Source organism: Palaemon carinicauda, chromosome 19 (assembly GCF_036898095.1).
Source record: "Palaemon carinicauda isolate YSFRI2023 chromosome 19, ASM3689809v2, whole genome shotgun sequence".
In the NCBI taxonomy this organism is placed as follows: domain Eukaryota; kingdom Metazoa; phylum Arthropoda; class Malacostraca; order Decapoda; family Palaemonidae; genus Palaemon; species Palaemon carinicauda.
The window spans coordinates 30390707-30407439 of NC_090743.1; the positions used below are offsets into that span (position 1 = coordinate 30390707).

Sequence of the window (16733 nt, forward strand, 5' to 3'; positions counted from 1 at the left end):
TCAGTCTAAAGGCTGAGCGGTAGCCTTTGACTGCTGAGACCAAGAGATGCATTTCTTTCCGAAGGTATACAAGAAACTCCGCTATAGTTGGAACAGAGGCATAGAGGGGAGAGATACCCCTTCCACGACACCAACCATAGAAAACTGACCACTTTGCCTGGTAGACTGCCTCTGTGGATCTCCTGAGGTGTCCCGCCATTCTTTTCGCAACCGGTTGCAAAAAGCCGCTCTGTGTGAAGAGGTGCTGGATAGTCTCCAGGCGTGAAGTCGAAGCAAGGCTACGGCTTTGTGGAAGATGTTGGCATGTGGTTGTTTGAGGAGGTCGTGCTGTGGAGGAAGCTCCCTCGGGAGCTCCGTGAGGAGATGCAGAAGGTCCGGGAACCATTCTGCATGATGCCATAGCGGAGCTATGAGGGTCATTTGCATGATATTGCTTGCTCGTACCTGGTTGAGGACTTTTCTCATCAGACACAATGGGGGAAACGCGTAAGCGTCCCAGTTTATCCACCATTGTTGGAAAGCATCTTGCCAAAGAGCTTGGGGATCCGGGACTGGGGAGCAGTACAACGGGAGCCTAAAATTCAGGGCCGTTGCGAACAGATCCACAGTCGGGGAACCCCACAAAGTCAGGACTTTGTTGGCTATCAGAGGATTCAAAGACCACACGGTGCCAATTATGTGAGTCGCTCTGCTCAGCTTGTCTGCTAGCACATTCCGCTTGCCCGGAATGAAGCGAGCTGATAGAGTCACCGAGTTGTCCTCTGCCCATCTGAGTATCTCTACTGCAAGATGGCACAGCTGCTGCAAAAAGGTACCGCCCTGTTTGCTTAGATAAGCTACTACCGTGGTGTTGTCGTTCATCAGCACCACAGAGTGCCCCGCCAGGACCTGGTGGAACTCTTTGAGGGCCAGAAAGGCTGCCTTCATCTCCACGAGATTTATGTGCTAGTACCTTTCTGATTCGGAAGGTTGGCCAGAGATGTAATGGTGCAGCACGTGAGCCGCCCCCCCCCCCCACCCCCTTTCTTTTGATGCATCTGAAAAAAGCATCAATTCCGGGGGAGAGATGACAAGATCGACCCCTTTGCAGAGGTTCACCTCCGCCAGCCACCACCTGAGGTCCGACTGTTCCTCTAGTCCTATGCGGACTAGGTGATCCCGGGAATCGGAGTGTTGGTTCCACTGGGATTTTAGTCGCCACTGGAGGGATCTCATCCTGAGGCGACTGTTGGGGACTAGTCGGGTCAGGGAAGAGAGGTGACCGAGAAGGCGAAGCCAATACTGCGCCGGGAGCTCTTCCTGACTGAGGAAGACCTGTGCTATCTCCCTCAGTCTCTGGATCCTTTCGTCTGATGGAAACGCTTTGTGCCTTAGGGTGTCTAATCGCATGCCTAGGTATACCAGTTCTTGAGAGGGGAGCAGTTGAGACTTCGAGGTTTACCACGATCCCCAGATCCTGGCAAAACCTTAGAAGCTCGTCTCGGTGGCAGAGAAGGGCCGCCTCAGAGTCTGCCAGAATCAGCCAGTCGTCCAAGTATCTTAGGAGACGGATGGCGACTCTGTGAGCCCAAGACGATACTAGGGTGAATACTCTCGTGAATACCTGGGGTGCTTTGGAAAGACCAAAACACAGTACCCTGAACTGGTAATGCTTCCGATTGAACATGAATCTCAGATACTTCCTGGAAAACAGGAGAATTGGGATCTAGAAGTATGCGTCCTTCAGATCTAGAGTGCACATGAAGTCCTGGGGTCTTATCGCTTGTCTGACTGTGTCGGCCGTCTCCATCCTGAAAGGTGTCTGTTCGACAAAGCTGTTCAGGGCCTAGAGGTCGATGACTGGTCTCCAGTCTCCAGATGCCTTTTTCACAAGAAAGAGTCGTCTGTAGAAGCCTGGGACCCCGTCGAGGACCTCTTGGCGAGCGTCCTTCTCCAACATGGACTGGACTTCTGCCCTGAGGGCAAACTCCTGTGCGGATCCCTTCGCACAGGAGTTCGATGGAATTGGCACTCGAGTCAGTGGAGGGAGAGAGAGCATGAACGGGATACGATACCCTGAACGAATCACCTCGACCTTCCAGGGTTCGGCCGCGTGGTGAAGCCACCTCTGCCAGCGGCTTTGCAGGCATCCCCCCACAGGTGGCAAATGGGAGGATTGCCTGTCTTATCAGGACCGGCCTCGGCCAGATCCCTTCTTACTCTTTCCTCCACGAAAGGACTTTTTACTCTGAAAGGCCTGCTTTGCACCCTTTTTACCCTGCTGTTTTGGGTCTCTAGCCCTTTTCGGCTGCGGGTTTTGCTGTGCTTTCCGCTGTGGCTGAGAGGGGTAAGGTCTAGCTGTTAAGACCTTTTGGATGAGGGAGTCCTGACTGGACTTCCTCCACCTCTCAGCCACCCGCTCGACATCCTTGGGATGGAACAAAGAATTGCCCTCGAAAGGAGCATTTCTCAGTCTTGCTACTTCAGCCTGAGGGAGATGTCTATAGAACTTGCCTATAACGGCATCTCTCCTCTTCAGGATAGCGTTGGCCCAAAGGTTCACTAGCTGATGGGAGAGGAACTCGATGGCCCGAGTCCCAGACAATAGGTGGAAGACTCCCGAGACAGGTCTTTAGACCGCATCAATTGTCGTAAGGATCCTAACCAGAAATCCAGCCACGAAGTAGCCTGCATGGCGTACTTCGCCACCTTCTCCTGGTTTAGGATTTCAGAGGCCGAAAAGGAGACTGGAAGTCCCATAAGTTTCTCGAAGGGGGTGGCCTTTGAGAGTGCCTCTATAGAGTGGTCGAGAGGCAGCGTTGGAAGAGATTCCCCGAGGATCTCGTAGTACTGTACCTCCTCTGAAACACATACGGAGGAGGTAGGAGCTTGGAGGACGAGTTGGAGTGGAGAGAAGAGGTGGACCCAGTTGCCTGGGACACTGCCTTCTGTTTGGCACTCTTCAACCCCTTTGACCAGGGTAAAGCTGCACTGGTCCTATGAGGTTTCTGAGTGCCATAGAAGTGGTCAAGGACAGTTTCTTTTCTATCTAGCGGGGCTCCCCATGGATTTGGAAGTCTACTGATGGAACGGATGCAGGCTAGCTACCAGAAGGCGTGTTCCGACTCCTTCCTCTCATCCTCTGTAAGCTTAGGGCTACCGGCTGCTGGCCAAGCGTCGTCCTCGAGATCGCTCTGCCCTTCCACGTCCGAGCTCTCATCCATAGGGGCCCGGAGTGGGTCGAAGCCGTCAACTGTATAGACTGGGGATAGGGAGACTACTGGGGAGGTGCTCACTTCCGGCTGCCTGGGAGGCAGTGAGGAAGGAAGCCTGGCCAAGGATTTGGGGATGGTGAACAAATTCTTCAGTTCCCTCCCACGAGGCCGGAGGTCCTCTGTCCCCAAGGGCCTAGAGGACTCCGTCGGCTTACGGGTGGAATGTAAGTCCGTTGCCGTACGGAGTGAGTCCCGTCTGGTCGCAGGTCGTGCCTCCTTAGACACTATCTCGACCGGTAAAGGACAGAAGGAGTCTCCATAGGAAGTACAGTAACCCTATCCTCCTTGGGGGCGAAGGACGAATCCTTTTCCTTTTCCCCTTTGGCCTGGCCTGTGGCGACTTGAACTGCAAGGGGCTACCCTGAGGTTCATGCCTAATCTCCTCCAGAGGTCTTTTGCGAGGGGATGACCGTCTCCCCTTGCCAGAAGGACCCGCCTGTGCAGGATCTTCCGAACTCCTCCTAGGATCGGAGGGAGGAGAGGACCCTGGGAAGAGAGGAGGCGACAAGGGAATCCTAGGTGTGTCACCTAAGGACTGGGAGCGGGGAACGACTCCTTTCATGGCTTGGCACATTACATTGAATAAGGTGCTAAGCCACGGTGGGTCACAGGCTCCTGAGGAACTAAGGGGAAGGTCCTTAGGAAAGAACTGCCCCCCCGGGGGTTTAGGAACCTGGGCAGGTTTCCTAACCCTCTTTTCTGATGGAGGCTTCTCTACAGGCAAGATCGGCACAGGCCTACCCTTAAGGATAGGGACTGGGTTCGATCGCGCAGGCAACTGTTGTCTCTGTTCGAGAGACTGATTGTGAGCGCCAAGATGATCGTGCGCTCTTGCGCCGAACTGTTGGTAGGCGGAAGGGTGTTCGTGCATGCGCCCTTTTTCGCGCTCGTGGAGCGCCTGTGGTTGTTTGTGCACCTGACGAGCATAAGGTTGCTCACGCGCCTGGCGTGCAGTATGTTGCTTGCGCGCATGGCGTGCAACAGGATGTTCGCGCGCATGGCGAGCAACAGGATGTTCGCGCGCATGGCAAGCAACAGGAAGTTCGCGCATATGACGCGCAATAGGAAGAAACCGCGCGTCATGTTCGCCATTTTGTTTGCGCGTGCCAAGACGATCGTGCGCGCCAATTTGGCCGTGCGCACTAATTTGGCCGTGCGCACGAATTTGGCGGTGCGCGCGAGAGCTCTCAGGTTGGTGAGAGAACTCACTGCTACGCTCACCCGAAGGTTCACAATACAGTGGAACCTCTACATACGAATTTAATCCGTTCCAGAACCAACTTCGGATGTAGAAATTGTTCGGATGTCGAAACGAATTTTCCCATAAGAATACATTGAAATAGGATTAATCCGTGGTTGAGCCCAAAAACCTATGATAACTTCTTAATAAACCACTACACATAATTTTCCCATGAGAATAATGAACACTAAATTAGATAATAGACATGTAAATAAGAAGAATAGACATGTAAATAAGAAGAATAGACATGTAAATAAGAAGAATTAGCAAAAAATGATAAATAAGAAACGGGTTTTTAGCGTCATTTTACCTTAGAAACTCCAGCGCAGGTGTTGTTCGTCTTCGCTACGCAGAGAGGAGAGAGGAGACGGACGGACGGCGAGGAGGTAGAGAGGTTAACTACGATAAACGTAACACTACCGTAACTTATTCTAACTTACACTAAGTGAACTTTAACATAACTTAGCTTATTTTTTTTTTTTTATATTTTATATTTTTTTTTTACATTTTCTTTTTTTCTTTTTGATGATTACGTAATTTTAATCACTATCACTTACATTTAAAATTGACTGAATTTCTTTTGCTTCACTCTTTTCCGTTTTCTGTGTTTCACTTTCTTCCTCTTCACTCTTTGCCGTTTTCTTCGGTTCACTTACATCCTCTTCATCGCGAGTTCGCTTTGCAGTTTTTTTAAAGAAAGCATCGATAGATAATTGCTTCGTACGGCTTTTCAGAATGTTTCGAAAGTGCGTTAGGCAAACATCATCGAATTGAGAAACTACACGACAAACCTGCAATTTCTTTGGATGGTATTTGTCGATGAAGTCGACCACGTCTTGATATTTTCCTAACACCTCTTTTATTTGCGCTGAACCTAACACATGTTCTACCTCCTCGCTCTCTTCCTCGTCATCACTCATGTGCTCCGACATAGCATGGAGTTCCTTGAGCTCATCCGTCGTCAGTTCGTCGTGATGTTCGGCGACGAGTTCCGTAACGTCATCTGCATTGACCTCCAGACCCATGGACTTGCCAAGGGAGACGATTTCCTCTACGGCTTCCGCTGCACCGACCACGGGATCAGGTTCGGGGTCAAAACCCTCGAAATCTCGGGGAGAAACTGCATCAGGCCATAGCTTCTTCCATGCACAATTGAGGGTCCGTCGAGTTAATCCCACCCAAGCCTGATCAATGATCTTTAAGCAGTGCACGATATTGAAGTGGCCCCTCCAAAATTCACGCAAAGTTAAGTTGGTGCTTTGCGTGACATTAACGCACTGCTTGAATAAGTGCTTGGTGTACAGCTTCTTAAAATTAGAGATGACTTGCTGGTCCATGGGCTGGAGGATAGAGGTGGTATTTGGTGGAAGATACAGCACCTTTATGAACTTGAATTCATCGAAGATATCATCTTCAAGTCCGGGGGGTGAGCGGGTGCATTGTCAAGGCATAGCAGGCACTTTAAAGGCAATTTCTGCTCATGAAGATACTTCTTCACAGAAGGACCGAAAACTTGGTTTACCCATTGCACAAAGAATTGCCTAGTGACCCAGGCCTTCGAGTTGGATCGCCAGAAAACATGAAGCTGATCCTTATCGACGTTGTGTGCTTTAAAGGCCCTAGGGTTCTCCGAATGGTAAACAAGCAAGGGCTTGACTTTAAAGTCCCCGCTAGCGTTGGCACATAGAGCAAGAGTCAACCGATCCTTCATTGGCTTATGCCCAGGCAATTTCTTCTCTTCAGCAGTGATGTAGGTTCGACTCAGCATCTTCTTCCAAAACAGCCCGGTTTCATCACAATTGAACACCTGCTGCTCTACGTAGCCTTCTTCCTTTACGATATTTTCGAATTTCTTAACAAAGTCAGCTGCAGCCTTTGTGTCCGCACTAGCAGCCTCTCCGTGGCGAACAACTGAATGAATCCCGGACCGTTTCTTAAATTTCTCGAACCAGCCACGAGATGCCTTGAAATCATCTGAGGAAGGCTCGGTTGAACTCTCCCCAGCATCACCCCCAGAGCTCTCCTCCTTCAAGTCCGTAAAGATGGCGTGCGCCTTCTCGCAGATAACGGTTTCGGTGATGGTGTCGCCAACGATCTCTCTATCCTTAATCCACACTAGTAGTAGTCGTTCCATCTCTTCTATGATAGGGGTACGGCGTTTGGAAATTATAGTGATCCCCTTAGAAGGTTTCACTGCTTTAATAGCTTCCTTCTGTTTAAGGATTGTCGAGATCGTCGACATATTACGGCCATACTGTTTAGCAAGTTCACTCACGCGGATGCCACGCTCATGTTTTTCAATAATTTCCTGCTTAATTTCTATAGAAAGCATTTCCTTCTTCCTTTTCTCACCACTACCACTACCACTGCCAAAACTAAGCCTTTTTGGACCCATGATTTACGTAAATTATCGTTAATGGATGCACGTAAAAAATCACGATTAAATCACAGTTAATATTAGAACGCACAGAGCACAACCGCAAGAAGCCGACGAGAACAGAGGACTGACCCAAGCCGCGCTAATTGAGCGTCCCTCCGAGGTCGATGTGCTGCCTTCTATCGGCGGAAATAAAAAACACTTCAGGCGCTATGAGCACCGACTACGCGTACGAGTATTGTTTACTTCGGGTGTCGAAAAAAACATTCGGGTGTAGAGTCGGAACGTGTTCGAATTGTACTTCGCGTGTCGAAAAATTCGGATACAACCGGTACGACGAAAATTGCTACTTCGTGTGTCGAAATAAAATTCGGATGTAGAGTAAAAAATTTGCTCGAATTTTACTTCGGATGTTGGAAAATTCGGATGTAGAGGTTCCACTGTAGCTTGTGTTGTGTGAGCACGAACGATCAACACAACAAGAGTTTGAAAACTTTTTGTCATAAAAAGAATGACTCTGGTCATAAGAACCCGAAAGTTCAGTGTGAACTGTGTTGCGCGAACCCGAAGGATCAACGCAATGAGAAACCGGAGTTTCTCTGTCACAATACACAGAAGTGTTAGCGTGACTAAAGTTACGAGAGCCCAAGGGTTCAGCGTAACTCAAGTTACAAGACCCCTTCGGTCACCGTAACGAGGAATCGAGGTTCCTCTGTCACGAGATCCCGAAGGATCACCGTGACTGACGATACGAGAACCCGGAGGTTCAACGTTACCGTCGTTACGAGAGCCCGAGGGTTCAGCATAACAGAAACCCAAAGGTTTCAAGTCGCGAGAGCCCGAAGGTTCAGCGCGACGGAGACCCTAAGGACTCCTGCTATCAAGAGAACCCGCAGGATCAACATGACGAGAGCCCGAAGGCTCACGATCACACCAGCCCAAAGGGTGATCGTCACGAGACCCCGAAGGGTCAACGTGAGGAGAACCAGCAGTTTCAAAAAGATGTCTCCTCACAGCCGGAGGAGGACAACGTCCGGGGTGGAGAGGGGTTACCCACTTACCCACCCCTCCACTCTACGAACCTCCGGAGAGGAATGTTCAACAGACTCCACCCGAGGGGGAGACTGAATAAGGTCTACAGATAATTCCTCCGCAGGGGAGGAGAGTTCACCCGAAGAACTATGCTTATAACCAGGTTCTCTTTCCGACCCTGGAGGAGAACCAAAGGCGTAAGGAGATTGCCGATGCACAGAGGCAATCTTCTCTCGCAAACGAGAGATATATATTCCCCCGAAGGGCAAGCTTGCCTAGGAGAGAGCCCTGCCACCGCCCCTGGTGGGTTTGCTAACTCCTCGGCGTCGGAACCAGACTCTCGGCCTGACCGACGGGCAACAGCGCCTGCGCCGAGAAGAGGAGGATCGACCTCCACAGAGGAAGGAGATGACCGCCTTCTCTCTGCTCCCATTTGGAGGAGTTCAAGGAGAACTTCCTTCGAAGGGGAACCATCGACGCCCAGCGATGGCCATAAAGACACAAGGTCTGGAAAAGAACAGACGCTCCCTGGGGGAAGAGAGGGAGCCGACTCACTAGGGGAGCCGCCACCTTCGTATATCTCACAAGGTTGACCTGGAGTCACAAGCCCTGCGCTACTGCTCGACCGTGCCCCAGAAGGGCCTGGTCGAGGATTAGCTTCGGGCAGAGATTTTGGCGTAGAGGAAGCAGAAACCCGAGATTTCTTTGATATCGAGGAAGACCCCGAAAGCGAAGATTCGCGTTTAGACCTCTTCTTCTTACGTGCAAACCTCTCCCACTAGGAGGCAGGCCACTCCCTACACTCGGAACAGATGTTGTCCCGCGAACACTGAGTTCTCCGGCAAGCCGGGCATAAAGGGAGTGGGTCTGTCTTCACGGACGACATGAAGGTGCCGCAGCGGCGGCCTTCAATCCCAGGACATGTCCGCATAGCGGGACACTAACCATACACACAAAATAAAAAGAAAAAGTAATAAAGTCAAGGCAGTTTGTTTATCGGGAGAGTGACGGCACGTCCGCACTTTACCGAGCCAAAAGCAAAAGAGATTACTCAACCGACAGGTGTGAGTGAGCGGGGTAGCTAGTCTACCCCAACCCATGAAGTAATTATCCCTCACTAAAATTGTCTTGGCTGGTTTTCAGCGTTGCCGAAAGTAATACCCTATAAATAGCGAAGGCTTGTATCTGTGTCGGAACAAACCACATTTCAAAAAGGACACAAACACCACCTAACCAACCCAAGATTCTCTACCCATCTTCACAGTATGTCATATCCTAAACTGCCATATCCTTACCTTACCCTGACAAAGTAATATGGTCTAATTCATGTAACGATTTCACTTTAATCTCTACAAATACGCTAACATTAAGATTGTGTTACCATGACTTGGGAAGCAAACACAGGGTTGAGACTCAGCCCAAGGGTAAGGTAGTAGGTAGTAGGTAGTAGGTTGGCCAGGGCACCAGCCACCTGAGATACTACCGCTGGAGAGTTATGGGGTCTTTTGACTGGCCAGACAGTACTACATTGGATCTTTTTCTCTGGTTTCAGTTCATTTTTCCTTTTGCCTACACACACTCCGTATAGTCTGGCATATTCTTTACATATTCTCTTCTGTACTTAAACACCTGACAACACTAAGATTACCAATCAATTCTTCTTCACCCAAGGGGTTACTGCACTGTAATTGTTCAGTGGCCCTTACCTCTTGGAAAGAGTAGAAGAGACTCTTTAGCTATGGTAAGCAGCTCTTCAAGGAGAAGGACACTCCAAAATTAAACCATTGTTCGCTAGTCTTGTGTAGTCCCATAACTTTTGTACCATGGTCTTCTACTATCTTGGGTTAGAGTTCTCTTGCTTGAGGGTACACTAGGGCACTCTATTCTATTTTATTTCTCTCCCTCTTGTTTTGTTCAAGTGTTTTGAGTTTATAAAGAAGATATTTATTTTAATGTTACTCTTCTTAAGAAATTCTATTTTTCCTTAATTCCTTTCCTCATTGGGCTATTTTCCCTGTTGAAGCCCCTGGGCTTATAGCATTGTGCTTTACCAACTAGGGTTGTAGCTTAGCAATTAATAATAATAATAATAATAATAATAATAATAATAATAATAATAATAATAATAATAATAATAATAATATATGTTAGGATAGGTCGAGAACATTAAGCTAGTTGGGTTGTCTTAATATCCCTTTATATTTTTTTTTTAAATAGGTACACTTTGAAATTTTCCTCATGGTCTCTCCCAACCAACTACAAAGGCTCAGAAATAGCAACCTAGTCTAAAATGGCTACCAGATAGCGTGCGAAAGATAGACTACCAGTACCCAGCATTGGGCCTATGTGAGATTAAGGCCTACGATTAACAATAAAATGTAATTTGATAATAGAAATTAAGGTTTCATTATAGTTGCGTTCTGGACAATATTTTCTGGTAACAAAACAAATATATTTAGCCTAAAAGAAATTTCCGATATTCTCCGAAAAAGACCTCTTTGTTTGGGGCACAAAAACATTTGCTCAAGATAAGCTGGCATTGGGTTGTCCCGTGGGTCAGACATGAGACGATTGAGATAAATAGTTTTGGAAAACATCAAAGTTCATAATTCCGACAAATAATCTACACGGTACACACAGATCTTTAAATTACTGCAACAAATCACATGACAAACTCGTTTCACTGTACGACTAAGTAAAGAAGAATGATGGCTTCTGTGATAGGCCTACTGCCCTATTCATCAAATTTATACGATGATTTAAAAAATAAACTATGTCAGGACCTACCTGGAGTTCCTATGAAGATCTAGTGAGCACCATAACCAAATTGTGAAGTTTACTTGGTGTTACGTACGTTCTAAAGATATATAGAGACACATCACACAATCAAGTTCACTACACGACTGTACCGAGCAAATAAATACAACGTATAAAGGGTAACTGGCAACTTTTCGGCATAAGCATTTGAGAAATGCTCTATATGATAAAATAAAACTTCTGTATTTTATATTTGAATACTGTCCTAGTTTTGATGAGTTAAAAAGTGAAAAAACTAATTATCTTAGTGATGTTTGGGATAAATCAAAGGTAAAAGCGAAATCGATCTGGAATTCGCTTGCAATCAAACTATGCTTACCAACACGATCGTCTATTGATAAGCTTTTGTGAAAGAATACTATAAGCATATTTCCCTAAGTTGTCATTCACGGGAGCATTACGGTGTGAACACATTTTATTGAATAATAGTAAATGTAAACAAAGAATAATTGCCAAAGGTCTTACGAACAAACATGGAGACGTTCTGTACGTTTTATTTCATCATCCCGGGTTAATCCTGGAAGTTCTGCATGACATCATTAATTTTGGTGTATCTGTCGGACATAATTCATCTAGTTTTATTGAATGCGTATCTTTTGCTTCGTGTTTGCCTTTTTAAATTATCTCTAAACTTTCACGCCATTCATAGTTCGCTAGACATTGATTCTTCTTTTTTTTTTTTTGCGTATTTGAATGTTAGGCCTATCGCTTTCAATTCCACTTGATTTTTCTTCCACCAATGGGTCTATGCTCCTATATATAATTCCGTTTTCTGATGCATCTTTTTCGCACCATATCGATCATATTTTTTGTCATAATTTCATGTAATTCTATGTTTTTTTTTTTTTCTTGTTCCTACCAAGTTAAGCCAGTGTAGCTTGTATCCTACCTTAAGTTACAGACTCCCAAGCTTGAACGAATTTCAATTCACTTACGAGTTGACTCAAGTTTGATCGATTGAGCAAATACCATATAATAACTTTTTTTCATTAATCTATATGAATTTTTCAGTAACCAATCTCTCCTTTATCGTGTTAACCTGTCATCAAAGTCGCAATGGAATTTGCAATCTGGTCGCATTTTTCATCTGGCATTGGTGAGCACATCTGAAAGATGTTTTCTGTCATTCGTCCAAATGTTGGTGGCAGTTACAAATGTCAAAATTTATGGGATATATTAGAAGTTATATATTTGTCATTATCATGAATTCTACAGACACAAACACTAACTTTCTTCCAAATATTCTGTGAATTTGTTGCACCACGTTTCACAATTTAGCTCATGTAGTACTATTTCAGGGAGTAAGTGCAGAACGTTTTTAACAGTATAATGTTTCTTTTTAAATCGTAGTTTATTTTCGCCATTTTTTATATCAGAAATGTATCAGTTACTTTTCTTAACAGTAATCAACAACTGATCACAAAGATATGTAAACTTCACAACGCGTCTTTGTATTGCACACACGCTGTGACAAAGTTCAGAAAAAAATTACTTCTTATAAAATATTAAATGCACTCTTTGTCCTATAAAGAATCACATGAGTTGAAGTAGAAGCATTAAATTCATCTTTATCAAAATGGGATAAACAAAGCAGTGATTGAAAACATTATAAGTAAATTAAATATAACAACGCATTACAATATAATCACAAATATAATTCATATAAAAGAAAAGCACACAGGAAAGGGAAATTATTGCCAAATACTTTCTATAAACACAATTGCGAAATAATTCACACACACACATACACACACACACACACACACACACACACACACACACACACACACACACATATATATATATATATATATATATATATATATATATATATATATATATATATATATATATATATATATATATTATTGTTTTATAGAAATAGCTGTAGCCTACACATCTTCAGAGGCATCTAACATGAACGGAATGTTCAATATTTGATGCATCTTACTTTTGAAACGATTATGAATTAGCTATTCTTCCGGAAGTTAGATTTTCACTATCAAATATGAATTAATTTTGATAAGATCCTCCCCTTATTGACGTAAAGGGCCTCTGTTAGATTTCGCCAGTCGTCTGTCTTGAGCTTTTAAATCAATATTTCTCCATTCATCATCCCCTAGTTAATATTGTTCATGGAGATATGATTATTACAGTCAATGCCCATCAGTGGTACATAATTGCCAAGGTAGTACTAGGATCTCCCTCCGACTCTGTTTGTTTCACACACACACACACACACATACACACACACACACACACACACACACACACATATATATATATATATATATATATATATATATATATATATATATATATATATATATATATATATATATATATATATATACTGTATATGGGTGTTCCTTTATTCCCGTCTAACCGAAAGGTATCGATATATTTCGCCAGATAACCGTTTATTTTCTGTATTTTATTTGTTGTTTTCGCATTTTCGATCAATTTCCCCATATAATTTTTTTATGAACAGTAAGTATTAAGCCTTAAGCCAGCTAGTCCCATGCAATATTCTTGAGCGCAGTAATCTTGTTCCATGATGTTCATCTTGTTCGTTCAACTAAATCTCAAGTAGGCTACTGCTTTTATAGTCAGTCAATTCTTTTATTTATTTCATTTTCCTTATAAGTCAGAGCGCGTCAGTAGAAAGGCTTAAAGTCTTCTTTTCACAAGCTCCCGGTCTGTGACGTCGAGCCCTAACGTCCAGATGTAGGCCTACTTTAGATACCCCATTCTCCATGCCCCTCCAACTCACCCACCCAGCCCCCATGAATAATGGGCAGTCTGAGGGAAGACAATAGCATTCGTTGTTCTCAAGGTCACTTGACATGAATGATTACTTGAGATTATATTTACTTTGTCAGCTTTTGTCACCAAGGTGCCCTCCCTTTCGCCATATACGATTCCTGGGCATTGAATCTACGCCTTGTATTTTTTGCGCGAAGTAATCTTGGTTGGTTATTGGCGTTGTGTTAACCAGCATAAACATCGCACAAGGCTTAGCATTAATGGTTCCATCTCTCTCTCTCTCTCTCTCTCTCTCTCTCTCTCTCTCTCTCTCTCTCTCTCTCTCTCTCTCTCTCTCTCTGTATATATATATATATATATATATATATATATATATATATATATATATATATATATATATATATATATATATATATATATATATATATATATATATATATATATATATATATATATATATATATATATATACTATATACTCACACACAGAAAGCATGGAACCGTTAATTAGAAACCTTTGTACTCGCGCGCGCGTGTGTGTGTGTTTGTAAAGAGAGAGGCTCTCAAACTACTAATAGAAGGGTGGTCAAACATCTCAGCTCTCAGGTTCAGGTTCAGGGGTGAGGCATAGTCTTAGAAATCTCACTGCTATAAGTTCATAGAGTAAGAACTTACGAAATAAAATGTTCAGTAGATATTCATAAAGATATAAATATTTCCATTTCTTTTGTTAATTTGTTATATTTGGGCAGATTTTTCTTTACTACCACAATGCCGAATTATAATATATTTGAATTATAATATTCTCTTGAAACAAGAAGCTACATCAATTACTATTTAAATTGACCACAAGTTGTATATAAACATTCAAAAAACCATCTAAAGGTTTCATGTATGAGAAAACTAGTAGTGAATTTGTGTATCATTATTGCTGTTGTTCTGATAATCTTAATTTTTCATTCTATTGTTGTTATTTTTCAAATTATATAAGCAGACAGGGTGAAGAAATCCTACCGGACAACGTTCTCCGGTTTCTGCAGAATAGAACGCGCCCACCCAACAGGTGACCGTTCCTCTAGACTCTAGAGATTAAGCACTTTGATGCTAAGTTGCTAACCTATAAAACAAAGTAGGCCTAAAAAGGATTCCATCGTGGAGCTTGGAATACAGGGGGATAGGCCTCTTATTAGGCTTCTGCTGATTACTCCATGTTATTTCTAACGATTGATGTGATTGGGAAAATCGATTTATTTCATCCGATTCATTGCTAAGTGTGTATGTTAAAGAGATAGTTTGTATTATTACTATATAAAAGGTTTGGTCTCACATAGAGTTTACAGGTGAAGATGATGTTAATCTTAAATCAACGTGCAATTATACTGATATTAGACTATATGATTTAGAATGGAACTAAAGACAAACGAAATGCGATGAAAAGATTTATAAACGCAGAGAAAATTTTGCTAAGAAGATCTATAAAAATATAAGAGAAGCCAAAAACTAAGTACGAGAAGTGGAACACAATGGAATATTCGATTTAAAAAAAAAAAAGGGCCCGGCCAGACCAAGCGCGCCTAGCGGCGAGGTTAGCGACAAGAGGTAATGGCGGCAAATTGAAACCTTAGGTACCTTATGTAGGTGGCCAGATAGGAGGCGCGAGGCTTCCCCCGGCTCCTATCTGGCCACCCACATAAGATACCTAAGGTTTCAATTTGCCGCCATTACCTCTTGTCGCTAACCTCGCCGCTAGCCGCGCTTGGTCTGGCCCAAGGCCAATAGCCGAGCCCAAAGGTATTTATATAATCTTTTTTGACAAATAACCACAAATAACATCTTCCGAAAATCATGTAGGCTACAGAGGGTGTTCCCAATCACATTTCTTTAATGTGTAATGAATGTTGGTGATCATTATTTCATACAAAGATGGGTGTGGGAGAGAGGAACGCGTATATACTACAAATACAATTCTACAGGGATGTGAGGAAATAGATGATAATGAACATAGACACGAAAGAAAAAGAAGAGTCTGAATCCGAAATGATGACTTTATAGTAAGTGTTTTCAGACTTTTAAAAATGCGATTTTTTTCCTTATTTTAATTTTCATTTATACGAAGATATGCAAAAAAAAATACTAGATCCAGATAAATTAGGGCTCTATTACGTATTTACTTTCTCCTCTCTTTTTACTAAATTTTTTTTAACCTTTTTATCTCGTGGTGGAACAGCACGGCCTATTCACTGCCGTCTCAATGTGTATTGAGACGGCAGTGGCCTATTCTTAACTGCTCAGTTAAACGACAGTGGTAAATGGCTTCCAACGATGGGCTATAAATCCACCTCAAGATACTTGAGTCCAGCCATCATCTAAGAGATATTTAATTGGTTTTGCATTGCCCTACGTACGTAAACATGGGTTCTTTGGAGATCTCGGAAAAAAGTTAGTTGCAGATATTGTTTTAGACCATTTCGCACTAGTTCAGAAATAGCCGGAGATGTCCGGATAAGGGCCCGGCCAGACCAAGCGCGGCTAGCGGCGAGGTTAGCGACAAGAGGTAATGGCGGCAAATTGAAACCTTAGGTATCTTATGTAGGTGGCCAGATAGGAGGCGCAAGGCTTCCCGCGGCTCCTATCTGGCCACCTGCGTAAGATACCTCAGGTTTCAATTTGCCGCCATTACCTCTTGTCGCTAACCTCGCCGCTAGCCGCGCTTGGTCTGGCCGAGCCCTAAACACAAAAGTGTGCAGTTAAAAATTTAACAGCAGATAAGAAATATATTTGATAGTGATAAATCCTGATTTAGAAGCGAGACTTATCGTATTGATGATATCAGAGGTCATCATCCAAAAAAAAAAGAAAAAAAAAAAGACGCAAGCAGTCACATCTTAATGCAGCGTAAAAATACCAATATATTTTAAAAATAGAAAACCTTACTCAACTATGAATGACAATTTAGAAAGTATTATAAATATCGTTGTATTAAGAACTAAAGGGGGCGGGGTTTCCAAATAATTGCCATATATTGTATTACGAAATCACTTCTCAGGCAACTGATTTTTCAGTGGTGGTATTAACTGACTCAAACACATTTTCAGATCTTATCTTTTTTATCATATAATTCTACGATAAGAGACGTATTGAAATAGCAATGTCATTGTCCCGTTTATCTTTGTTTTTTAACCGTTTACTCTGAAATGATTAGATTTTTAATTTATTTTTCTATTTAACTACAAGATTAGAGACGTGA

The 16733-nt window shown here is 43.5% G+C and overlaps 1 protein-coding gene across 1 annotated transcript in view; it reads right to left on the reverse strand.

Moving 5' to 3' along the window:
- LOC137658555 (putative helicase mov-10-B.1) overlaps positions 1 to 10846 on the reverse strand; it is a 186101-nt gene extending 175255 nt beyond the window's left edge. The window contains exon 1 of the mRNA XM_068393440.1: positions 10691 to 10846. The gene's annotated coding sequence lies outside the window, so the exon portion shown is untranslated. The remainder of the gene's footprint in view (positions 1 to 10690) is intronic.
- Positions 10847 to 16733: the final 5887 nt, after the last annotated feature.